At 48.5% G+C, this 27043-nt stretch overlaps 1 pseudogene across 1 annotated transcript in view; it reads right to left on the reverse strand.

Moving 5' to 3' along the window:
• Nucleotides 1–24437, reverse strand: part of LOC145507292 (solute carrier family 71 member 2-like) — a 95858-nt pseudogene extending 71421 nt beyond the window's left edge. The window contains exons 1-3 of the transcript XR_014054749.1: nucleotides 24188–24437; nucleotides 14071–14154; nucleotides 11734–11924 (exon numbers count right to left, since the gene is read on the reverse strand). The product of XR_014054749.1 is annotated as a solute carrier family 71 member 2-like (transcript). The remainder of the gene's footprint in view (nucleotides 1–11733; nucleotides 11925–14070; nucleotides 14155–24187) is intronic.
• Between the last annotated feature and the right edge of the window lie 2606 nt (nucleotides 24438–27043).

Raw genomic sequence — 27043 nt, forward strand, 5'->3', positions numbered from 1 at the left:
GTATCAATGGATTGCTGCATCAAAATTGCTGAATCAGTGGTTTCAAAAGTGCCACCTGGGAAGCCATATACATCTACAGACTTCAGAAGCTAAACAAGTGAGAGGGTAATAGGCAGGAAGGCCAGGGGTCTCCAAACAGAGGAAATAGGCTGCAAGTGTCAGACATTTTCATCTCTCTCTTCAGCGGCAGGAGGAAACAAATTAGATATATTTTTTCCCTTCTCTATACAAATTAAAAAGGAGGTTTCTCTTAAAATACTGTATTGCCATAATGAGTTCAGTTCAGTTCAGTCGCTCAGTCATGTCCGACTCTTTGTGACCCCATGAACCGCAGCACGGCAGGCCTCTCTGTCCATCACCAACTCCCGGAGTCTACTCAAACCCATGTTCATCGACTCGGTGATGCCATACAACCATCTCATCCTCTGTTGTCCCCTTCTCCTCCTGCCCCCAATCCTACCCAGCATTAGAGTCTTTTGCAATGAGTCAACTCTTCGCATGAGGTGGCCAAAGTATTGGAGTTTCAGCTTCAACATCAGCCCTTCCAAGGAACACCCAGGATTAATCTCCTTTAGGATGGATTGATTGGATCTCCTTGCAGTCCAAGGGACTCTCAAGAGTCTTCTCCAACACCACAGTTCAAAAGCATCAATTCTGCAGTGCTCAGCTTTCTTCACCATCCAACTCTCACAGCCACACATGACCACTGGAAAAACCATAGCCTTGACTAGACGGACCTTTCTTGGCAAAGTAATGTCTCTGCTTTTAAATATGCTCTCTCGGTTGGCCATAACCTTCCTTCCAAGGAGTAAGAGTCTTTTAATTTCATGGCTGCAATCACCATCAGCAGTGATTTTGGAGCCCAAAAAAAATAAAGTCTGACACTGTTTACACTGTTTCCCCATCTATTTCCCATGAAGTGATGGGACCAGATGCCATGATCTTAGTTTTCTGAACGCTGAGCTTTAAGCCAACTTTTTCACTCTCCTCTTTCACTTTCATCAAGAGGCTCTTTAGTTCTTCTTCACTTTCTGCCATAAGAGTCGTGTCATCTGCATATCTGAGGTTATTGATATTTCTCCTGGCAATCTTGATTCCACCTTGTGTTTCTTCCAGCCCAGCATTTCTCATGATGTACTCTGCATATAAGTTAAATAAGCAGGGTGACAATATACAGCCTTGACGTCCTCCTTTTCCTATTTGGAACCAGTCTATTGTTCTATGTCCAGTTCTAACTGTTGCTTCCTGACCTGAATACAGGTTTCTCAAGAGACAGGTCAGATGTTCTGGTATTCCCATCTCTTTCAGAGTTTTCCACAGTTTATTGTGATCCACACAGTCAAAGGCTCTGGCATAGTCAATAAAGCAGAAAGAGATGTTTTTCTGGAACTCTCTTGCTTTTTCGATGATCCAGCAGATGTTGGCAATTTCATCTCTGGTTCCTCTGCCTTTTCTAAAACCATCTTGAACATCTGGAAGTTCACGGTTCACGTATTGCTGAAGCCTGGCTTGGAGAATTTTGAGCATTACTTTACTAGCATGTGAGATGAGTGCAATTGTGCAGTAGTTTGAGCATTCTTTGGCATTGCCTTTCTTTGGGATTGGAACAAAAACTGACCTTTTCCAGTCCTGTGGCCACTGCTGAGTTTTCCAAATTTGCTGGCATATCGAGTGCAGCACTTTCACAGCATCATCTTTGAGGATTTGAAATAGCTCAACTGGAATTCCATCACCTGCACTAGCTTTGTTCATAGTGATGCTTTCTAAGGCCCACTTGACTTCACATTCCAGGATGTCTGGCTCTAGGTGAGTGATCACACCATTGTGATTATCTGGGTCATAATGAGTTAACTATTCTCAAACCTTGAGTCAACCAATGCATTTTTCTTATGGAAATGTTTGTCTTAAGCTATGTTAATGTACTATGTATTTACCTCAAACTCTTGTCTTTAAGTCAGTTCTGCCTAATGGCTCAGAAGGGACTTGACAAATCAGTATGTTATACTCAGACATTGTTCCCCTAATCTATGTAAACAAAACCATTTGTATGGTAATCTGCCTTTCCATAAGATTCAAGTCAATCATTTTATGGCCCTGGATGACTCCTCTGGTGCCAAGATTATCCCAAAATGCATCTTATGGATGAGGGGCCTGGTGCCATTCTGAGTTTTAAGACATTCCTTTCTTTCATTAACAGACTGCTGGTGACTATAGAACATCCAGCTGAAGACTAGCAGGGGGGTACTCTTTCTGACCCCTTCTGATGTCTATGTCAGAAGCTTCGTCTATCTCCTTTATACTTTCATAAAACTTTATTACACAAAAGCTCTGAGCGATCAAGCCTCGTCTCTGGCCCTGGATTGAATTCTTCTCTGGAGGCCAAGAATCCCGGCGTCTTTTCACGGTCCAGCAACAACCTTTCACAAGCCCCAAGTAAATAAACCAAAAAGAGAATTCCCTGGCAGTCCAGTGCTTAGGGCTCTGCACTTTCATTACCATAGCCCAGGTTCAACCCCTCATCAGGGAACTAAGATCCTCCAAGCTGCAAGACATGGCTAAAAAACAAATAAAGAAACAAACAAAACACAGATCCACACCTAGACACATTACAGCAGAAACTGTTGAAGACAAAGAGAAAACCTCTAAAGCAGCACGAAAAGGAAAATGAATTACTACTTAGAGTAGGGACCAACAAACTTATTGTGGAAAGGAACATAAATATAAGATAAATATTTTAGGTAAGATGGTCTGTGTTACAACTAGTCAGCTCTGCCACTGTAGAACAAAAGCTTTCACATTCAGTGGGCACTGCTGTGGTCCAAGAAAATTTTACATTTGAATTTCATACAGTTTTCATGTGTGACCAAAAACATACTTTTTAGAAATGCAAAAAAAAGTTTTTAGTACACAGACCACATTTTATTAACAGGTAGTGGGCCAGATTAAGCCTGTGGACCATAGTTTACAGACCCCCTGACATCAAGTGAACTACAATACTTACTAACAACTCTCTTCCCATCAGATGTAATGAATGCCAGAAAGCAATATAATGATATATAAAAAGTGCTGAAAAATTATTAAAAAATCTAGAATGCACACTAAATATTTTATATACCAAATTCTAAGACAAAGAGACCCACCAACCGTTACCCTGCATTGATATTTTCATGTCAACTCTTCTTAAAATTAATTAACTTGGTAAGTTGGCAATCAGCATTTTTTAAAGCATTCACAAGTTTACAGATATAAAAGCATGCTACAGATTACAACATACAACACACAATAATAAGACAGAAATAAATGGCAAACAAAGGTCATTGCATCTGATTAGCTAAGACATGGTAACTGTCAGCTATGCAAAAGAAGGTAAAGATTAAATATAATGTCATCATATTAATATACCGGGCTCCCCTGGTGGCTTTGTGGTAAAGAACCACCTGTCAATGCAGGAGACGCAAGAGATGCAGGTTCGATCCCTGGGTCAGAAAGATCCCCTGCAGTAGGAAATGGCAACCCACTCCAGTATTCTTGCTTAGAAAATTCTGTTAGGGGAAGCACACTGACTGAAACCACTCACCCTGGCCAGGCACCATAGTAACCATTTGCATGAGCTGTTTTAAGACAGGGGGTCCTGGTAAGGAACTCAGAACTAAGAAGCTACCACCAACCACCAAAGAGTTCAGGAAAGGTCAAAAGGTGACACCACATAGTCAACCACCTCCCAGAATCCTTCTCGCTGGCATCCATCTTGGCTGAGCAATGTGTGCACCACCAGGAAGGACTCTGAGTCAGAATGATTGGCCAAAGACAACCCGGAAACTAATCCCATCACCATATAACCCGAGACTGCGAGCCATATGGCAGAGCAGTCCTCCTGGGTTCCCTTACCCAACTGCTCTCCACCCAGGCACCCCTTCCCAATAAAAATCTTTCTCTGTCAGCATATGTGTCTCCTCAGACAATTCATTTCCAAGTGTTAGACAAGAGACCACTTCTGGGCCCTGGAAGGGGTCCCCCATCCTTCAACAATTCCATGGACAGAGGAGCCGGGTGGGCTACAGTCCACAGGGTTGTAAAGTGTCGGACACAACGGAGGGACTAAGCACACAAATATACATCATGTGTTACAGGTACTTTTAGTGAATGGTACTTATTTTAATAATTATATGACACACAAAAGGGTAGTGAGAGGGTAACAGGTAGGAAGGCTAGGGGACCCCAAGTGGAGGAAATAGACTGCAAGTGGAGGATTTTGTTTTGTTTTGTTTTGTTTCTTTCTCTATACAGAATAAAAAGTTTTCTTTCAACTATGTATTTTGTTGTAAATCTGCCTTTCTTTAAGATTCATGTCAATTGTTTTATGGCTGGGGATGCTCACTCTGTGCAAATACTATCTCAAAATGCATGTTGTGGGAGACGGGCCTGATACAACTCTCTCAGTTTTGAGGTGATTCTTTAACAGATATATAACTCTTTGCTAAAAACTAGCACACTTTCTGCCCTCTTCTGATGCCTATGTCAGAAGCTTCCTCTATCCCTTTATACTTTAATAAAACTTTATGACACAAAAGCTTCAAGTGATCAAGCCTCATCTCTGATTCTGGATGGAGATCCTCTCCTCCAAAGGTCACGATTTGCAGTGTAGCTCACGGCTTGCAGCTGCAACCTTTCAGTAGGTTCTGGGTACTATGGTCAAAAACACCATTAGGAAATTGTCAAAATCATATAAAATGAGCCTGGAACACCTTATGAGTCCAGAAAGCAAACAGTGCCAATTTGCTTATAGTCAGAACTTCACTTCCTTTTCAAGTGTAGAGCAAATTATGCCTCAAAGTGCCTGTGTACTCGGCCAAAAATGCCTGACAAACAGCTCTATCTATCCATCCACCGCACTTCTCAAGAGAAAACACTGGTTATGCAAAGGAAGCAGAAGGGCTGGACTGTGGAGCTGATGAGATAGGCTACATGTCTGTTATATCAACATACATGTTGAGAGTAAGTAAGAAGGTATAGGAAAACTGAATGTGGCAGCAAAGTGTTTGAAGAGCATTCTTTGGATTAGCAGATCACCATACAGACAAAACGGGGTGGTAGGAAGAAACATTCAGTCCTTGAATTTTTAGCAGGATTCCTGAAATGTGAGTTTACAAAAGGAAACACATTTTGATGAGAGGGTAGAATATCAAACAGGAATGTAAGACAAGAGAGAAGTCATTTTTATGTATGAGCTAATAGTACTACTGGAAGGTTAAGGCCATTGTGTAAGGCCAACCTTGAGGTTTTGCTTCAGTATATTAGTGGTGGAGAGCTTTCTGATGGTGCCTAATTAACAAACTAAAGCTGTAATCTAGGACATGGCCACATGAGAGAGGCAACAAACCTCACAAAGAAAATAATAAGTAAGTTCTTGGGAATTCCTTGGTGATCCAGTGGTTCAGGATCTGCTTTCCAGTGCATGGGACGCAGATTCAGTCCCTGTAGAGGAATTAAAATCCCACATGTCATGGGACAACTAAGCCCACGCACACACGTCACAACTACAGAGTCCATGTGCTCTGCAGCCCCCATGCCGCAATTAGAGATAAGGCCACACACCACAATGAAGAGCCTGTGCACCACAACTAAGACCAGACGTAGCCAAAACAAAACAAAAAAAAATTTTTTTTTAAAGACGTAAATTGTTCTACACTACTTAAAACAGTCCTAATGAATGCTAGGATGAAGTCAGGCTGTACAAAATATGATTATGTATATACCGCTCTGTATCTCCAAACTCTGATCTCAGGACTTTTTCTTGCCCTGGAAACAGAACAGAGTGCTTGCTATCTACTAGCTACAGCAGAAGTTGGAGCAGGGGGAAGGAATACACGTGAACCATCATCCTTAAATTATACCAAGGTGGATGACAGAATCAAGATTCCAAGAACTGGAAACTGGATATTAGTAAACTCCATCATAAAGGAAGAGAATAGCAAACTCCAGCTGTCATGAAACAAACCTTATATTTGCCCCTTCCTTTCTGAACAACCTAGTATTATCACTTCTCTGTCCAACCAGAAAAGGCAGAAAGTGGAGGGTGTATACCTGAGAAAAATCTTTCTTTCCAAAAAAAGGACTAAACCAGTTCTCCCACATCAAAAAGAAAGAAAGAAACAAAGTTACCAAACTATTGTGTCAAGTCTAGAGGAGACAGGAAAGTAAAAGACCTTTAGCTTAATTTAGCAAGACCAAAAGCTTACAAAGAGCCATGAAAACATGGGCTTCCTTTGTAGCTCAGCTGGCAAAGAATCCACCCACAATGTTTGATCCCTGGGTCGGGAAGATCCCCTGGAGATGAGAAAGGCTACCCACTCCAGTATTCTGGCCTGGAGAATTCCATGAATTGTATAGCCCATGGGGTTGCAAAGAATCGGACACAACTGAGCGACTTTCAGTTTCACTAACTGAGCAATACTTTGTCTATGACACTGTCGAGTGACACTAGCAAAGCTGTACTCCTCACATAACTAATCATTTTAACCAGACCTTTGCAAGCAGTAAAACTGCTGAGAATCTGCAAGGAGGCAGTAGAAGAGCATTTTAGTTGTCTTCTAAAATTGCATACCAGGGTCTCACAGGGACATAGAAACCCTAAGAAAAGTATCTGTTTTGGGCAGTAAGAAAGAAGATATACTAGGTCGCTGGGGCACATTAGCTAATCAGTTAAATTCAAAAGGGATCTGATAATCTGGCAACAGCTGCATTAGGGTGCAGGGGCGGGGGCTATGTGAGAAGGGCAGGGGCTGCATGACACCAGCTGTGTGAGGGCGCAGGGGTGGCAGAGAGGAGTTACCCCAAGTCCAAGGAGCACTGGGAGTAGCTACCACACGTCCATGGTCAGGGGCAGCAGCCAAGAGGAGCTACCCCACCTCCAAGCTCAGGGGCGGTGGCAGAGAGGAGCTAACCCAAGTCCAAGGTCAGGGTGGCCCAGAGGAGCTATCCCACATCCAAGGAGCAGCTGGGAGGAGCTACCCCACGTCCAAAGTCAGGGGTGGCGGCTGAGAGGAGCTACCCCGTGTCCAAGGTCAGGGGCAGCGGCAGAGAGGAGCTACCCTAGTCCAAGGTAAGGAGCAGCAGCTGCACTTTGCTGGACCAGGCTTGAAGAGATACCCCACATTCAAGGTAAAAGAAACCCAAGTAAGAGTGTAGGCGCTGAGAGAGGGCATCAGAGGGCAGAAGACTGAAACCACAATCACAAACTAGCCAATCTGACCACATGGACCACAGCTTGTCTAACTCAGTGAAACTAAGCCATGCCGTGTGGGGCCACACAAGATGGAGGGGTCATGGTGCAGAGGTCTGACAGAATGTGGTCCACTGGAGAAGGGCATGGCAAACCACTTCAGTATTCTGGCCTTGAGAACCCCATGAACAGTATGAAAAGGCAAAAAGATAGAACACTGAAAGATGAACTCCCCAGGTCCGTAGATGCCCAATATGCTACTGAAGATCAGGGGAGAAATAACCTCCAGAAAGAATGAAGGGAGGGAGCCAAAGTAAAAACAATACCCAGTTGTGGATATGACTGGTGATAGAAGTAAGGTCCGATGCTGTAAAGAGCAATATTGCATAGGAACCTGGAATGTTAGGTCCATGAATCAAGGCAAATTGGAAGTGGTCAAACAGGAGATGGCAAGAATGAACGTCAGCATTCTAGGAATCAGTGAACTAAGGAGGGACTAGAATGGGTGAATTAAACTCAGATGACCATCATATTCATGGCTATATGGAGTAGTCATCATAGTCAACAAAACAGTCCAAAATGCAGTACTTGGATGAAATCTCAAAAACAAAAGAATGATCTCTGTTCGCGTCCAAGGCAAACCATTCAATATCATGGTTATCCAAGTCTATGCCCCAACCACTAATGCTGAAGAAGCTGAAATTGAACGGTTCTATGAAGACCTATAAGACCTTCTAGAACTAGCACCAAAAAAAGATGTTCTTTATATGATAGTGGACTGGAATGCAAAAGTAGGAAGTCAAGAAATGCCTGGAGTAACAGACAAATTTGGCCTTCGAGCACAGAATGAAGCAGGGCAAAGGCTAAGAGAGTTTTGCCAAGAGAAGGCACTGGTCATAGCAAACACCCACTTCCAACCACACAAGAGAAGACTCTACACATGGACATCACCAGATGGTCAACACCGAAATCAGACTGCTTATATTCTTCGCAGCCAAAGATGGAGAAAACTCTATACAGTCAGCAAAAATAAGACCAGGAGCTAACTGTGGCTCCGATCATGAACTCCTTATTGCCAAATTCAGACTTAAATTGAAGAAAGTGGGGAAAACCACTAAACCATTCAGGTATGATCTGAATCAAATCCCTTATGATTATACAGTAGAAGTGAGAAATAGATTTCAGGGACTAGATCTGATAGACAGGGTGCCTGATGAACTACGGATGGAGATTCATGACATCGTACAGGAGACACGGATCAAGACCATTGCCGAGAAAAGAAATGCAAAAAAGCAAAATGGCTGTCTGAGGAGGCCTTACAAATAGCTGTGAAAAGAAGAGAAGCGAAAAGCAAAGGAGAAAAGGAAAGATATGCTCATCTGAATGCAGAGTCCCAAAGAATAGCAAGGAGAGATAAGAAAGCCTTCTTCAGCGATCAATGCAAAGAAAGAGAGGAAAACAATAGAATAGGAAAAACTAGAGATCTCTTCAAGAAAATTCGAGATACCAAAGGAACATTTCATGAAAAGATAGGCTCAATAAAGGAGAGAAATGGTATGCACCTAACAGAAGCAGAAGATATTAAGAAGAGCTGGCAAGAATACACAGATGAACTGTACAAAACAGATCTTCACGACCGACATAATCATGATGGTGTGATCACTCACCTAGAGCCAGACATCCTGGAATGTGAAGTCAAGTAGGCCTTAGAAGTATCACTATGAATAAAGTTAGTGGAGGTGATGGAATTCCAGTTGAGCTATTTCAAATCCTCAAAGATGATGCTGTGAAAGTGCCACATTCAATATGCCAGCAAATTTGGAAAACTCAGCAGTGGTCACAGGACTGAGAAAGGTCAGTTTTCATTCCAATCCCAAAGAAAGGCAATGCCAAAGAAGGCTCGAACTACCGCACAAGTGCACTCATCTCACATGCTAGTAAAGTAATGCTCAAAATTCTCCAAGCCAGGCTTCAGCAATACGTGAACCGTGAACTTCCATATGTTCAACCTGGTTTTAGAAAAGGCAGAGGAACCAGAGATCAAATTGCCAACATTCGCTGGATTATCGAAAAAGCAAGAGAGTTTCAGAAAAACATCTATTTCTGTTTTATTGACTATGCCAAAGCCTTTGTCTGTGTGGATCACAATAAACTGTAGAAAATTCTGAAAGAGAAGGGAATACCAGACCACCCCACTTGCTTCTTGAGAAACCTGTATGCAGGTCAGGAAGCAACAGTTAGAACTGATCAGATGCCAGACCTTATACCTTCTATCTTGTTGGGCGCCATATACTTCTGAATTCCGACGTTCTTCAAGTTTGCCCTGGAATGCAACTGTGTTATTCTGAAGGACTAGGGCCGCCCTGGGCTCCACCTGTAGGCAGGATCAGAACAGCATCTCATCTAGGGCTGAAGTGAGTCACCCCTGCTGTGAAGGCAAACCCTTCTGAGCAGCTGACCCAAGGCGCCAGAAGGATGAGGTTTCCCCCTCTGGCTGGTGAGAGCAGGAGCTCTTCCCGCACTTGGGAGTTTCAGCACCTGCTCCCTCCAGCCCCTTCAGGTGACTCTACCCGCAGCTCCAGGCCACTGTCTGCAGCAAGACTCAGCCCTCGCGGGTCTCCAGGTCACTCTGTGCAGCTTGTCCCTCTCTGATCTTCCCCCCATGGTCCCAGCCACCCTGCCTCCTGAGGCCATCAACTCTGTCCCAGCAACCATGGGCTCTCCCGGGTTTCCCCTCCTCCCGTCCTCACTGGGAAACCCCCTCCAGGCAGTCATCTGGGGAAATCCTCAGGCTCATAGCATTAGCTTCCATTTTCCCAGAGATGCCTAATACCTGATGCCTTGAAAACCACAGTTAATGCATTGTATCCATTATCAACTGCTTTGGGCAGGAAGGCAAACCCTTTCCTTGTCACTTATCTTGTGAGTCGGTGATGCTATCTAACCATCTGAGTCAGAAGCAAAAATCCATCATAATTTTTTAATTTAATCTTTATCATATTATTATTATATCACCTAGTCACAGATCTAGAAATCATCTTTAATAAAGTTAACTAATATTCTTTTCCATAAATGTATCAAGTTCAAATCCCCTGTAGGTAAGTCATCAAGATTATTTTTCATTCTTTAACGGGATGACTAGCATTGCACCAGTATCACCGGACACTTTCCTAAGGATAAACTCCTGAAGCGAAATGGCCAAATCAAACAGGCCAAACTGCCTTTCATTTTTTAAAATATTTATTTATTTGGCTGCGCCAGGTCTTAGTTGCCACACACGGGATCTAGTTCCCTGACCAGGAATCGAACCTGGGCCCCCTGCATCGGCAGCACAAAGTCTTAGCCCCTGGACCGTGAAATTCCCCAAGTTGCCTTTTAAAAAATGTTGCATCATCTCTGACAAAATCCTGAGTATTGTTTAATGTCTGTAAAGTTGACAGGTAAAAAAGAAATGTTCTCATTTTTGTTTTCGTCTCATTCCAGTGATTACTAGTAAATCTGAACATTTCTCCACAGGAAGCATGAAATAAGTGTTAGCTATTACGTCTACTGGCTCAGTTACATTTCTTCTTTTCCAAACTGCCCATTCATAGTTTTGCCTGTTTTCCTATTAGAAAGACAGCCTTTTTCTTAATGGTTTACAATTTCTCTCTAAAGAAGCTAGTAAACCTTTGATACATATACCATCAATACTTTCCCCAAGTTGTATTTAAGTTTCAGTTTCAACTAGAGTTTGACATACTGAACTATATTCTAGATAAAACACTTTTTTCCTTTATATTGTAAGCATTCCACAGACTAAGATTAAATGTCCTTTTTGTAGTAATGATTTCACTCTCTTACATTTAGGTAATTAATCTGGCATTTACGTTTGCCTGCAATATGAAGAATAGTCCCCTAAATACTCAACTGGTTCAATAATCCATCATTTCCACACTAATACAAGATGTTACCTTTATCGGAAATTCGTATCTGCACATACACACATACACTTTCCCACTTCCTATTCTGTACCTTCTTTAATGTCTAAGAGCTATTTTAATGTCATGAACACCAGGTCTCACCAATTACTGCTGGTTTCAGATTTTGTTTGTTAAGACTGATGTATTTATTCTTGCAGATGAACAAGTTCAAAAATATCTCTACTAGAATTCTGATCAAGCTCATTTTAAATTTATGGATTAATTTAGAGAAAGTTTAACTTTATGATAAGGAACTGTTCCCACGTTGAAAAAGCAGTAGTCATCTGTCCCTTTCAGGGAAGTCCATACAGTCCTTCCATAGTTTCTGCATATCTCTTGTCAATTTCTTGAAATAGTATATGTTGGTGCTACTATGAATTGGATCTTGAAGCATTATATTTTCTAACAGATTTAAGCTAATATATGGGAATGGGAAATCTATAGATTCCTGTACACTTATTTTTACCCAATCACCTCATCAAGTCCACTTGCTTAGACGAGGGTGTCGAGGTCCTCCCAAAAGGAAACGAGTTAAAAATGAATACTCACCCTCCACTGGACAGAAAACATCAGAGTGCTGGGGAAAGAGGGCAGTGAGGTTATCTTCGTTCCTGTATTTCTAACAAATTTTCCGGGTGATTCTGATGTTCATGCGTATGTAGGAAGCAGCAGGACAGACCACCAAATTGAGAGCTGAAGTAGGCTGAGTCACAACACACCTCAAGGACTCGAGAAGCTGCCTGAAATAAGCCCCGAGAGATAAGATCAGTACCTGACAGAAGCTGAAGAACGTACCAGAGATCAGGTACATTAGAGGAGAGACCACAGGAAATGCCAGCCACGAAGACTTCCTAAATCATTACCTGTGTATAAAAGATCCACTGCAGCTCTACAACTCGACATTTCTGAAAAGTATGGAGAACATCTTAAAACAAACACGTTCTTTGATCTGATGCAACCAAAGACAACCTCTCTGGCTCCAAAACATATCCCATTCATCTGATCCTACGTAGAACAAGCACCGCAAAGACCATTAGCATTACTCCATAAAAACCGAACAGACACAGGAATGGAGAAACTATTAACAGCGATTACCATGATTTACGATGGCAAAGTGAACCACAAACCAGTCTTAACATATCTCAACGTACTTCCCAGGTGGCTCTAGTGGTCAAGAATCTGCCTGAATGCAGAAGACACAAGAGATGCAGGTTCAATTCCTGGGTAGGGAAGATCCACTGGAGCAGGGAAATGGCATCTACTCCAGTATTCCTGCCTGAAAAATTACATGGATAAGAGGAGCCTGGTGGGCCGCAGTCCATGGGGCTGCAAAGAGTCAAACGTGACTGAGCAATTGAACACACACTCACTCACACACACACACACCCCCACACACAGGTGTGAATCTAAGCCAACAGTCCATCAAGTCCACTGGGAATTATCAAGAAACAAAGTAAGCGTAAGGCATGAAGCACTCAGAATGGAAAAGGTCTATTTTCTGGGTCCATAAGCTTTCGATGTGAGCTGTTCCCTCCTGAGACCTGGATGCTGGAAGGCTGATGAGCACAGCTGTGCTAAGGAAGCAGCAGGCCCCGGGGCTCTGCCAGGCATCTAACGTCCATTCACACAAGAGTCATGGCGGCTTGCAGGACAACGTGCGCCACCACAGGATGGATTTCTGCCTCTCAGGAGCTCATGAGCACTTTCACGCAGCTCTCAACAGCGTCCCACGGGTGTCGGTCCTCCCACAAGAGCTCTGTACACTGAGTTTACGCATCAAAGACGAGGCCACAGGGACTCCAAGAAGTTGGCCTTGTCTGAAGCTGCCTGGCTTATTCGGAGCGGAGACAGAATTCAAACCTTCTCCCCTACTTTTACTTAGTACTGTTGTCTACAAGAGCATGCTAACTGAGAATTTTTGTATTCTTAGTTTCAGCACATATTCTCACTTGTCACTTCATTTCTTCCCACAATATTTCTACAAATTAGATAAAAACAGTAATCATACACTGTCTTTCAAAATGGCATTGAGTTCAACTAAAATGAAATAGTCTACATGAAATCACTTTGAAAGCATAAAATACAAGCGGCAAGTATAAAATACAAGTGGCAATGTGCCACGAAAAATAAATGAATCACCAAATTTCTGTCAGTACGAAAACCAAGGTGATTATTCTTAGAGGTTTTTCTAATAGATTACAAAGAGCCCTTCCCAACAGGAGAAGAACATGAATGATTTACTCCAAGAGAAAGTACTTACTCCAAGAGAAGTATTTCACACGTCCCATCCGAGGAACGGAGTTCAGAAACCATAAGCACATCTGTTTCCTACTCACTCATTTAGAGACAGGCTTAAAATAACTACCACCCACAGATACAAGGAACAGTACTCAGAAAGAGAGACAGACAGTAAAAAGCAAGGAGAATGAGGACAATCAGCAAAAAAGCAATACAAGAAGGTGCTGCCTGCTCACCCCACAGGAAAGCCTGAGCCAGGGAGGTGGGCCTCCGGTTAACGCCCATGAGCCCACCATCCCAAAGCTGTGATGAGCAGGGAGCACCCCCACAGGGCGGACAGGGCAGAGCGCAGAAGAAAAGCAACCACGAGATCCCAGTAATTGGGCAGGCTCTTGTTCCCACACCGCAATAAGGAAAATACAAACATGCTCTTCAGTTATCCAAATGGTTACAACGACACGGTGTAAGATTACAAGAAGGAAGCATTACTCATTACGGTGTCTGGAAATCCTCCATATCCACCGCCAGAAGGGGGAGGGGTCCCGTCAAGGTTTCAAAACAACTGGGGCGACGAAGAACATTCTAGCACATTAAGGATGAAAACACAGAAGTGTTCTATTTTCACTGGAAAGTTCAAAGTGCAGTTACCTGAGAGACTGTGCCACTATGTTTTCACGTATTGTCAGACAATGATTCACACGGTCTTTCTTGGTGGCTGAGAGTTCTTTCTTTCTAAAAGGGGGGAAAAAAAGAGTAAAGGAAGTTAGTGTTGTCCACTCCATCTATTTCTACGTGGCATTCATTCATTCATTCAACACAGCTTCTTTGACTCCAAGGAGTAAAACCGTGCCGGGGCAGGGTGCTCTGAGGTCAGAGAGGTGGGGTGGGCCGAACCCCGGGTCCCCTCCAGGACTGGGCTCCACAGAAAACTCAGGGGGCGTCACTAACACGCCTGCCTTCTCTGCTGCAGAGAGAAGAAACTGCAGCGCCAACAGGGCTGGCCCAGGATCGCGTGGACAGAGGGAGCTTCAATTCAACGCAATAGTATAACACCTACTCTCCACAGCGGCCCCCTCGCAAAACCACACGGACTGACGAGTCAGCCCCACACAGGCCTCACACGATGAAGTATGACAGAATGTATTAACACAATGGTTAACTGCTCCTATATCTCTGAATGGCTACAAACAAGTACCCTGCCCAGAGCCTTTCTCAAAAGCCTCCTAGTGAGACTTTTCAGTCAAAATTGTAAAAAGGAGACAGACTGGTCAAGAAGATGAGATAAAAGGTGCCTGCTTCTCACCCAAACCTATGACTTCAGAGGTCTCTGAAGTAGGCACCGGAGAAATACAGAAGACAGGGATGATCCAAAGAGGAAGCGAAAAAGAAATCAGGCTTGATGATTACATCCAAAAAAGGATCCGAGTGTCTGACAGCTACCAGGACATGGTACTAACTAGAAACAGTGAGACCAGAAGACTACTACGTTTTTGAGGGAATTCTATAAAGAGTACCAAAGAGATTAAAATACTAACTGACCAACACCTCCGTTTAATCCCTAATGCAACTGCAGGCCGGAGAAGGCAACGGCACCCCACTCCAGTACTCTTGCTTGGAAAATCCCATGGACGGAGGAGCCTGGTAGGCTCCAGTCCATGGGGTCGCTGAGTCGGACACGACTGAGCGACTTCACTTTCACGCACTAGAGAAGGAAATGGCAACCCACTCCAGTATTCTTGCCTGGAGAATCCCAGGGACGGCGGAGCCTGGTGGGCTGCCGTCTATGGGGTCGCACAGAGTCGGACACGACTGAAGCGACTCAGCAGCAGTAGCAGCAGCAGCAACTGCAGGCTCCAAAAAACTACATGTGAAGGAACAGACTCTTGCAATTGTGCAAACCAAGAAAGACACACCCTCAAAAGGCAGTTCAGACGTGGCCAGGGAAGAACATGGACAAGGAAGAGTCTCCCGAGCGGAAAGTCAGGGCCCGGGAGAAGGAAAGACAGGCCTGGATGAGAGGCCAAGTCCATGGTGTGCAGAGAGGGGCTCCCAGTGAGCAGCCAGTAAGTCTCTCACCACATGGACAGGTGACCATGTCCCCCACTGGTCTCCTTCCTAAAAGAGACTCACTGATGAGCTGTGCTGTGGGCTGCTAGGCACCCACCAAAACACCGTGCTTCCCTTCTCAGACACGAGCTTCCTGCTGAGAAGTCCCGCAGCCCGGCTTCCCTGCAGCCAGGCACACACAAGTGACTGTTCACACAGATGAAACGGGAACACAGCAGCGAGCGGAGCTTCTGCCTGTGGCTTGCCCAGGGCACCACCCCCTCCTTTTAGCTTCCCCCAACTGGAACAGACGCTTCTAACACCCAGTTGCTGAACATACAGACAAAGACAACAAAAAGGCTGCAGGGTGACAGGATGGAAGGAGCCTGGGTCCTGAGTGGCAGGAGGAGGCAGAGGCCTTTCACCTCCCGCCCACCTGAGTCACTCACTTCAAAAGTGCTGGGATGGAAACAACCCGAATGTCTCAGTGGATGGATAAACAGCTGCCATGGAGTAACGGAATACTGCTTGGCAGTGAAAGAAGCAAACGACTGACACACACAAGGATGAACTTCAATGCATCCGCTTCAAGGTACACAGGGATGATTCCATTTATGCCACAGTCTTTACCTTTAAGGGAATGTAAAGTGGTCTGAAATTTACAGGGGCCTGGCAGGGGAGGAGTACACTAAAAAAGGTACCGATGAGTGAACTGGATTCAAAACTGGGAAAGGAGTACGTCAAGACTATATATTGTCACCCTGGTTATTTAACATCTATGCAGAGTACATCATCCGAAATGCCAAGCTGGATGAAGCACAAACTGGAATCAAGATGGCCAGGAAAAATATAAATAACCTCAGATATGCAGGTGACACCAACCTAATGGCAGAAAGTGAAGAGGAACTCAAGAGCCCCGTGATGAAGGTTAAAGAGGAGAGTGAAAAGCTAGCTTAAAACTCAACATTCAAAAAACTAAGATCACGGCATCCGCTCCCATCACTTCATGGCAAATAGATGGGGAAACAGTGACAGACTTTATTTTCTTGGGCTCCAAAATCACTGCAGATGGTGACTGCAGCCATGAAATTAAAAGACGCTTGCTCCTTGGAAGAAAAGCTATGAAAAACCTAGACAGCGTATTAAAAAGCAGAGACATTACTTTCCTGACAAAGGTCTATCTAGTCAAGGCTATGGTTTTTCCAGTAGGCAGGTATGGATGTGAGAGTTGGACTGTGAAGAAGGATGAGCGCCAAAGAACTGATGCTTCTCAACTGTGGTGCTGGAAAAGACTCTTGAGAGTCCCTTGGACCGCAAGGAGATCCAACCAGTCAATCCTAAAGGAAATCAACTCTGAATATTCATTGGAAGAAGGACCGACGCTAAAGCTGCCTTTTCATACTGTTCATGGGTTCTCAAGGCAAGAACACTGAAGTGGTTTGCCCTTCCCTTCTCCAGAGGACCACGTTTTGTCAGAGCTCTCCACCATGACCCGTCTGTCCTGGGTGGCCCTACACAGCATGACGCATAGCTCACTGAGTTAGACACGGCTCTGGTCCATGGGATCAGACTGGTTAGTTTTCTGCGACTGTGGTTTTCATTCTGTCTGCCCTCTGATGGAGAAGGATAAGAGGCTTATGGAAGCTTCCTGATGGGAGAGACTCAGGAAAGACTGGGGAAGACTGACGGCAGGAGGAGAAGGGGACAACAGAGGCTGAGATGTTTGGATGGCATCACCGACTCAACGGACATGAGTCTGAGTAAACTGCGAGTTGGTGATGGACAGGGAGGCCTGGCATGCTGCAGTCCATGGGGTTGCAAAGAGTGGGATACAACTGAGCAACTGAACTGAACTGATGCTGAAGCTCCAATACTTTGGCCACATGATGTGAAGAGCTGACTCTTAAGAAAAGACCCTGATGCTGAGAAAGATTGAAGGCAGGTGGAGAAGGGGGTGACAGAGGATGAGATGGTTGGATTGCACCACTGACTCAATGGACATGAGTTTGAGCAAACAAACTCTGGGAGATTGTGAAGGACAGGGAAGCCCGGGGTGCTGCAGTCCATGGAGTTGCAATGAGTCAGACATGACTGAAGGAGTGAACAACAGCAACTATATAGATACATGTGTGTGTGTGTGTGTGTATGTATGTGTATATTAGACCTCAGTTTGAAACAGAAAGTACTCAGTTCAGTTCAGTCGCTCAGTCGTGTCCGACTCTCTGCGACCCCATGAACTGCAGCACGCCAGGCCTCTCTGTCCATCACCAACTCCCGGAGTCCACCCAAACCCATGTTCATCGAGTCAGTGATGCCATCCAACCATCTCATCCTCTGTCGTCCCCTTCTCCTCCCGCCCCCAATCCTTCCCAGCATTAGGGTCTTTTCCAATGAGTCAACCCTTCGCATGAGGTGGCCAAAGTATTGGAGTTTCAGCTTCAACATCAAACCTTCCAATGAACACCCAGGATTGATCTCTTTTAGGATGGATTGATTGGATCTCCTTGCAGTCCAAGGGACTCTCAAGAGTCTTCTCCAATACCACAGTTCAAAAGCATCAATTCTGCGGCGCTCAGCTTTCTTCACCGTCCAACTCTCACATCCATACGTGACCACTGGAAAAACCATAGCCTTGACTAGACGGACTTTTGTTGGCAAAGTAATGTCTCTGCTTTTAAACAGGCTATCTAGGTTGGCCATAACCTTCCTTCCAAGGAGTAAGCGTCTTTTAATTTCATGGCTGCAGTCACCATCAGCAGTGATTCTGGAGCCCAAAAAAGTAGTCTGACACTGTTTCCACTGTTTCCCCATCTATTTCCCATGGGGTGATGGGACCAGATGCCATGATCTTAGTTTTCTGAACGTTGAGCTTTAAGCCAACTTTTTCACTCTCCTCCTTCCCTTCATAAAGAGGCTCTTTAGTTCTTCTTCACTTTCTGCCATAAGACGGCTGCGATGGCTGCGACGGCTCGGCGCAGAAGCGAGGCGGCTGCGACAGCTCGGCGCAGAAGCGTGGCCGAGAGGAGCTAGGCCGGGCCGGGGGCGGCAACCGAGAGGGACTAGGCTGGGCCGGGGGCCGGGGCGGCGGGCGAGAGGGGCTAGGCCGGGCCGGGGACCGGGGGCCGGGGGCAGCGGCCGACAGGGGCTAGGCCGGGCGGGGGTCCGGGGCCCGGGTACGGGGGCGGCGGCCGAGAGGGCCTAGGCCGGGCCGGGGGCCGGGAGAGGCGGCCGACAGGGGCTAGGCCGGGGCCCGGGGGCCAGGGGCGGTGGCCGACAGGGGATAGGCCGGGCCGGGGCCCGGGGCGGCGGCCGAGAGGGGCTAGGCCGGGGACCGGGGGCCAGGGGCGGTGGCCGACAGGGGATAGGCCGGGCCGGGGCCCGGGGCGGCGGCCGAGAGGGGCTAGGCCGGGCCGGGGGCCGGGGGCCGGGGGCGGCGGCCGACAGGGGCTAGGCCGGGCCGGGGTCCGGGGACCGGGTCCGGGGGCGTCGGCCGAGAGGGCCTAGGACGGGCCAGGGGTCGGGAGCTGCGGCCGACAGGGGATAGGCCGGGGCCCGGGGGCCGGGAGCGGCGGCCGACAGGGGCTAGGCCGGGGCCCGGGGGCCAGGGGCGGTGGCCGAGAGGGGCTAGGCCGGGCCGGGGACCGGGGGCCGGGGGCGGCGGCCGACAGGGGTAGGCCGGGTCGGGGGCCGGGGGCCGGGGGCGGCGGCAGAGAGGGGCTAGGCCGGGCCGGGGGCCCGGGGCGGCGGCCGAGAGGGCCTAGGCCGGGCCGGGGGCCGGGGGCAGGGGGTGGCGGCCGAGAGGGGCTAGGCCGGGCCGGGGGCCAGGGGGCGGCGGCCTAGCCCTGTGGGCCGGGCCGGGGGCCGGGGGGCCGGGGGCGGCGCCCGACAGGGGCTAGGCCGGGCCGGGGGCCGGGAGCTGCGGGCGGCGGCTGACAGGGGCTAGGCCGGGCCGGGGGCAGCGGCTGACAGGGCCTAGGCCGGGGGCGGGGGTCCGGGGGCGGCAGGCGAGAGGGGCTAGGCCAGGCTGGGGGCTGGGGCCGGCGGCAGCAAGAGGAATTACCCAAGGCCCAAGGTAAGAGAAACCCAAGGTAAGTGTTGCGAGAGGGCATCAGAAGGCAGACACACTAAAACTAAAACTACAGAAAACTAGCTAATCTGATCACACGGACCACAGCCTTGTCTATCTCAATGAAACTAAGCCATGCCGTGTGGGGCCACCCAAGACGGATGGGTCATGGTGGAGAGGTCTGACAGATTGTGGTCCACTGGAGAAGGGCATGGCAAACCACTTCAGTATTCTTGCCTTGAGAACCCCATGAACAGTATGAAAAGGCAAAACGATAGGACCCTGAAACATGAACTCCCCAGGTCAGTAGGTGCCCAATATGCTAATGGAGATCAGTGGAGAAATAACTCCAGAAAGAATGATGGGATGGAGCCAAAGCAAAAACGATACCCAACTGTGGATGTGACTGGTGATAGACGCAAAGTCCGATGCTGTAAAGAGCAATATTGCATAGGAACCTGGAATGTTAGGTCCGTGAATCAAGGCAAACTGGAAGTGGTCAAACAGGAGATGGCAAGAGTGAACGTTGACATTCTAGGAATCAGCGAACTAAGATGGACTGGAATGGGTGAATTTAACTCAGATGACCATTATATCTACTACTGTGGGCAAGAATCCCTTAGAAGAAATGGAGTAGCCATCATGGTCAACAAAAGAGTCCGAAATGCAGTACTTGGATGCAATCCCAAAAACGACAGAATGATCTCTGTTCGTTTCCAAGGCAAACCATTCAATATCACGGTAATCCAAGTCTATGCCCCGACCAGTAACGCCGAAGAAGCTGAAGTTGAACGGTTCTATGAAGACCTACAAGACCTTCTGGAACTAACACCCAAAAAAGATGCCCTTTTCATTATAGGGGACTGGAATGCAAAAGTAGGAAGTCAAGAAACACCTGGCGTAACAGGCAAGTTTGGCCTTGGAGTACAGAATGAAGCAGGGCAAAGGCTAATCGAGTTTTGCCACGAGAACACACTGGTGATAGCAAACACCCTATTCCAACAACACAAGAGAAGACTCTACACGTGGACATCACCAGATGGTCAACACCGAAATCAGATTCATTATATTCTTTGCAGCCAAAGATGGAGAAGCTCTATACAGTCAGCAAAAACAAGACCAGGAGCAGACTGTGGCTCAGATCATGAACAGAAAGTACTATGAGAGTTTAAATGTTCTCTTCTTTGAGCCACCACATTCAAGTCTCGATTACAGCAGCTCACCTAGTTGAAGACCTTAAATCATCAAGAAAATTAAAGAACACTGACCTCTCCCAACAAGCTAGGAGGCAAACGAACTCTCTTCTGTATGGTTCCCTTCCAAAGTGAAAACCCACAAAGGCCTTAAATGAGCTGCATTCACACACCCGGTCTCCCAGCTCTACAGGCAGTGACCCCTCTGTGGGCAGCCTCTTACCCTAGGGTCTAAAACAACTCCTGGGGGGATGGCCATCAGAAAAAGCTGACAAACACTAAATTGAGTGCACCTCGCTACCTAAGATGGTCACAACAGAAAAGTGATCAATACAAATGTAAGCTTTAAAAAGAACTGTGTCTCTCTCCTCGTATGTGGACTAGGCCACAAGAATACAGGTAACAAAAAATGATACCACTTTCTGAACCTGCTGCCTGATTTCCTTAAGACTCACATGTGCTGCACCCGAGGCCCCATGCTAGAATTTGAGCAAAATTTATGAAACAAGCAAAAAATCAAAGACCGAATACCAATTTCACCCATCAAAATAAAAGCACACTCCTGTGTTGTCTGCTTGGGTCTAGCTCCTCCTCTGAGCTCCCTGTGGGGATAGAGTGAAAGATACGTGTGTGTGTGTGTGTGTGTGTGTGTGTGTGTGTGGTGTCCGACTCTTTGCAACCCCATGGACTGTAGCTCACCAGGTTCCTTTGCCCACGGGGTTTTCCAGACAAGAATACTGGAGCGGACAGCCATCCCCTGTCTCCAGGGGAACTTCCTGACCCAGGGATCAAACCTGCATCTCCCTCTCTTGCATTGCAGGCAGATTCTTTCCTGCTGAGCCATTGGGGAAGCCTGCCCTATTCCCTCAGGGCTCCTGCCCCAGGCCCTGCCATGAGCCAGCACCACACTCTGGAAGGAACGGTTCCCACGGTTACTCTCCAGGGATGACAGACTCACTGAGAACAAGCGCGTGCCTCTCACGGGCACTCAGCCCAGCACCTACACTGGACAGGTGTTTCCCAGACAACAAAGGAGTGGGCAAGTGCTTGCCGTACAAGAGTAGGTTGAAAGTGAAAGAAAATGAAAGTCGCTCAGTCGTGTCTGACTCTTTGCAACCCCGTGGACTTAGTCCATGGAATTCTCCAGGCCAGAATACTGGAGTGGGTAGCCTTTCCCTTCTCCAGGGGATCTGCCCAACCCAGGGATCAAACCCAGGTCTCCCGCACTGCAGGCAGAGTCTACTGGCTGAGCCACAAGGGAAGACCAAAGGAGTAAGTTCAATACACAGTAAAACTGACTCAAAAGTCTTGAGTCAATCTTTCCAACAGGTTTCGGAAGATAAATGATAATTATGTTAACCTCGAGTTTCTAAAACCAAGAGATGGAAAGAGAAGTAGAAACAGCAAAGCTTAAAAAAAGAGAGACCCTGAAGAGCAGTCCCACACGACTGAGCTCAAGCAGCTTGTGGAGTCCGAGCTGCAGCCCTCAGGTGTGACCAAGACATCAGTGACGGCCCGTCTGTGACCCTGACTGTCACACCTTTACTGCCAGAAAGAGTGAGTACACGTCCCATCACGGTCAGCTACGAAGAAAGCGCATGGTTCAGATCCCTCTTCTAACTCATCCAAAGTCACTTCCCAGCAATCCACACCGATTTGAGGGGGAAAACATCTGCCCTGATTAAATTTTAGTCTTTTCTGCACTCAATAGGTAGCTCTAAAATCATAAAATTCTTCAGGTAGATGGACGGTCTTCAGTGGTGACTGATCTTATATTAAAATTCAAACAATAATGACTAGGTGGCGCTAGTGGTAAAGAATCTGCCTGTTAACCCAGGAGAAGCAACAGCTGTGGTTTCATCTCTGGGGAAAGAAGATCCCCTGGAGAAGGAAATGGCAACCCACTGCAGTACTCTTGCCTGGAGAATCCCAGGGACGGGGGAGCCTGGTGGGCGGCCGTCTCTGGGGTCGCACAGAGTTGGACACGACTGAAGCGACTTAGCAGTAGCAGCAGCAATGTATTGTTTATGCAAAGATGACAGACCAAGTGCTGGACAACAGACAGGGACGGCAGTTAAGACGTTCCTTCCCACCCAGAGCCTGCCTGGTGCTTCCTGTTTGTACACAAGATCCAAGAGACGCTGAGATGCGTCAACTTCTCTGACTTCTACCTCCACGGAGAAGCACTATGCTAAGTCTGGAATGGGTCATGGTTCCAAGTTATTTGCTGCGGAGAAACGTCAAGTTGTTAAAAAAAAGATTCTTTTTTCTCAAAGTATCCAAACAAGTTTTTCACCTTTTAGCAGAAAAAGCGCTTTACTGCTACATTTTCACAGATAAGCCAAAATGACTCCCCAAATACTCATTTCCTGATTAAACCTCAGGACACAGCAAGGAATCACATCAGAAACAAAGATGAAAACATTCCTGAAAATGAATCCATCTTAACATTAAGGTGAACTTCTTAAAGGGGCGGCTTCCCAAAACCTGTCCTCATTAAATGCCGTCTTGTACAAATCCAGATGAGAAAGAAAACGCCCGCACATGAAAGAAAGGCCTGAACTGTAGCAGAGCACGCCCTGACCTCTGCGGAACACCCAAGACTTCAAGGAAAAGTACTTGGGCTCTGTAAGAAGGTGACATCAAATGGTCTCTCTTCTTCTGTTTCGAAAAGTTCCCTAGCACAAGCAACCGAGACCCCCTACTTCCGAACAGTACCAGGATGTCTGCCACAGGAGACTGTCCGCAGACACCCATCCAGGTTCTGGCCAGCGTGACTGCGATGCCCGTGAAATGGACATCACTCGCCCCGACGATTAACCTCCCCCTCAGCAAGATGTGATTTATTTCCAACTGCAGACAAGTAATAAACTTCAGCCCACTCTTCCCACTATTGAAGGCCGTTTTATTGTTTCTTGTGTGTTAATAACAACCATCTGGGCTAAGTTCACACTTACGGGGCGACCACCGCTCATTTAAGGGGCCTGCAGACCGCCTTGAACTGAGACAAGCCGGTCTCTTTCCAACACTTCAATCTTCTGCCGCGACCCCCGAACTAAACGAAAAGCCCTGAGGCTACGGGAAGACAGGCCCGACTGACTCCCAGCCTGTTTAAAGGGGGCCCCGCCAGAGGCTCCCCATTGGAACGCGCGCGCTCCCCCGCCCTCCAGCCCGACGTCCCCGGGCATGAGGTCACCACTGTCCCCGCATCACTCGGGCTCCCAATTCCCGGCTCCTCGGGGAGCGTCCAGCGCCCGCGCGGCCCTGCTCCCCTCAGAGCAGAAGAGTGGGGGCTGGACGCGGCCTCGGCTCGGCCGAGTCCTGCTCACAACGCAACCCCGGTTCCTCCCCAAACTGGGCAGCCGGGAGGGCAGAGGGCCGGGGCCGCCTCCGTGCCTCCGCGGGAGGCTGGCGAAGGCCGGGGAGGGCTGGGGCCGAGCTGCGGCAGGTCAGTACTCACGGTCGGTGCAGCGGCTCCTCGGCCACGGCCGGGCATAGCGGCGGCGGCGGCGGCTGCTGCTGCTGGAAGGACTTAAGGGACTCGAAGGCCTTCATCAGCTTTTCCAGGGTCGCCATGGCGGCCTGCGGCCCAGCGGGAACAACGCCCGGAGCCCTCGGGATGGCTCGCGGCTCCGCTCAGCAGCACGGCAATGAATGAGGTTCGGGCCGAGGGCAGGAACGGAACACAGGCGCCCGGCCATCTTGGGTCCGTCCCGGCAGCCCCCTCGGCCTTACGCCCCGCGACGCTCCGCCGTTGGGCGGGGCGGGGCCAGGCCGGCGGGATTGACAGCCGGAGGCGGCGGCCTCCGCAAAAGACCAGACGCGGCGCCCGCCCGGCTCCACGCGTCCGCCGTCTCGCCTCCTGGAGCTGCCGAGGCCACAGACATCAGCGCGCTCCTCCCAGGAAAGAACGAGGTGGGCCGTGCGGAGGCGGGGGAGCGCGGCGAGGGGGCGGGGCGGGCGCGGAGGGGCTGGAGCGCGACGGCGTGACGGCGCGAGAAGGGGCGGGGCGCGGCGCGGAGGGGCCGGGGCGCGACGGCGCGGCGCGGCGCGGAGGGGCCGGGGCGCGACGGCGCGGCGCGGCGCCAGTGAGCCTCCGGCTCGCTGGCGAACGAGGCACTAGGCGAGGAGCCCCCGAGTGACGCCCGCGGTTGGAAGGGCGGGCCGGCCACGGGCTCGGAGCCTGAGACCCCGCGGGGGAGCCTGCCCACTCAGCGTCCCGGGCGGAGGGAGAGCTCACGGGACAGCCCTGCAGAGAAGGGAGCGGGGAGTGGTGCGCCTCAGGCGGAGTCAGGGCACTCTCAGGTGGAGCCCAGGTGGGGTCCCCGAGACGAGCACATCCCTGGAGGGTCACTGCGCAGCCCGAGGAAGAACCAAGGGGCTTGGGGCTGGCACGGCTGGTCAGAACCTGCCTGGTCTGCGCCTGCTGTCGCGAGAGGCCGTGGCTGGCATAGCGAGCAGCAGCTTTGGCCCCAGAGGTCCCTCACCCGCATGACCGCTTGACCCAAGTGTGTCCCGCTCCTTGACCGAGGCCGGCTGCATGGGCGGGCCCGGGGCTCCAGAGCCTCAGCACCTGGAGGGGGGGCCCTGAGCAAGCCGAGGGGCGGCACGTGGGTGGCCCCCAGGAGAAGTCCCCGGTTCTGGGCCACAAGCCACATCTCCACCTGATTCCAGAGCCTGTTTTCCCCAAGCAGCCAGGGGAGTGGAAACCCAGCACCGCCACAGGAAACCGTGTCCCCACGGGAACAGCAACGGCCCCCTTCAGGGCAAGGACCTCGGAGAAACATGCCGCCAGCCTTGGGGCCCCGGTTCCCTGATGTTGTGTATAAGATAACAGCCCTTCTCCACAGAACAGGCCACAGTGGCCGGGCTCCAGGCGGTCAGGTACTGTGGTTGGCAGTATCCTGAGTGTGGGCTGTCACTGGTGGCTTGCTTCTGATTAAAGTTTACACACTAAGGTCAGACAAAAGAAGTTAAATGGAAAGTTCTCTGTGCTGTCTGCCTTCCTTCCCCATTAACCAGACGTCAAAGACTGGAGAGACGCCTGGCCTGCAAAGATCCACCTTTCTTCCTTCTGACCTAGCAGTGCAATGTCTTACAAGATTAGCATTCTTGGCCAGCTCTGTAGGGGGTCGTAATGACTTACTGCTCAGTTTGCTTGAGTTGATCTATATCCTTAGTGAGCTTTGATGTATAATCCTTTATCTCAAAACTGTATGGGATCATGCCTTGGGCTTTTAACAGGCTCTCTCAAAGCGTCTGAGAGTTTGTCTCCCGGGTTATAATCTTCACTTTATTTTTTTTCAATTTTTAAAAAAAAAAATTTAATTGAAGGATTATTGCTTTACAGAATTGTGTTGTTTTCTGTCAGACCGCAACATGAATCAGCCATAGGTATACATATATCCCCTAGCTTGAATAAAATTCTTTTTTAACTTAATTGAATTTTCACTGACACCTCTAACAGTGTAATGGGCAAAGGTGGCGCTCCTGGGTTTACGTTACAGAGGACTGAGCCTTCCCTGCAGCTGGCGTCCATACCCCCTTGGCTTGCACATGTTCTTGAAGCCAGCTGCCAGGGTGGGAGGCCCAGGTGGCCAGCAGCCCAGGGAGGACTAAATCTGCCAACGTCACAGGAGCTTGGACGCAGATCCCTGCACCGTCCAGCTTTCAGGTGAGAGGCAGATGATACTGGAAGGCAGGCTTTCAGGAGACCAGGGAGTGAAGGACCTCGTTAAGCTGTGCCCAGATTCCTGATCCACAACAACTATGACATCCTATGTGGTTAAGCCACCATGTAACGGGCAACAGATAAGTGTATTCATTTGCTAGGGCTGCTATAACCAAGCCCCACAGACTGGGAGGCTCCAACAGCAGGAATTTATCTTCTCACCCTTGAGGAGGCTGAACTCCAAGACCAAGGTGTGAGCAGGCTAGTTCCTCCTGAGGCCTCTCTCCTTGCTGTGTGGACGGCCGTCTTCTCCGTGCGTCCTCACGTGTTCTTCCTTCTATGCATTGTTGTTTTTGTTGTTTAGTCGCTGAGACCCATCCGACTCTTTTGAGACTTCACGGACCGTAGCCCAGCGGGCTCCTCTGTCCATAGGATATTCCAAGCAAGAATACTGCAGTAGGCTGCCATTTCCTTGTCCAGGGAATCTTCCCGACTTAAGGATCGAGCCCACATCTCCTGCATTGGCAGATTCTTTACGGCTGAGCCACCTGGGAAGCCCCCTTTCATGCATGTCTGGGTCCTAATCTTCTTTTCTTGTAAGGACAATGGTCATATGGATTAGGGCCCACCATCATGACTTCATTT

Source organism: Giraffa tippelskirchi, chromosome 1 (genome assembly GCF_054371585.1).
Source record: "Giraffa tippelskirchi isolate mGirTip1 chromosome 1, T2T-mGirTip1v1.2.pri, whole genome shotgun sequence".
Classification (NCBI taxonomy): Eukaryota; Metazoa; Chordata; class Mammalia; order Artiodactyla; family Giraffidae; genus Giraffa; species Giraffa tippelskirchi.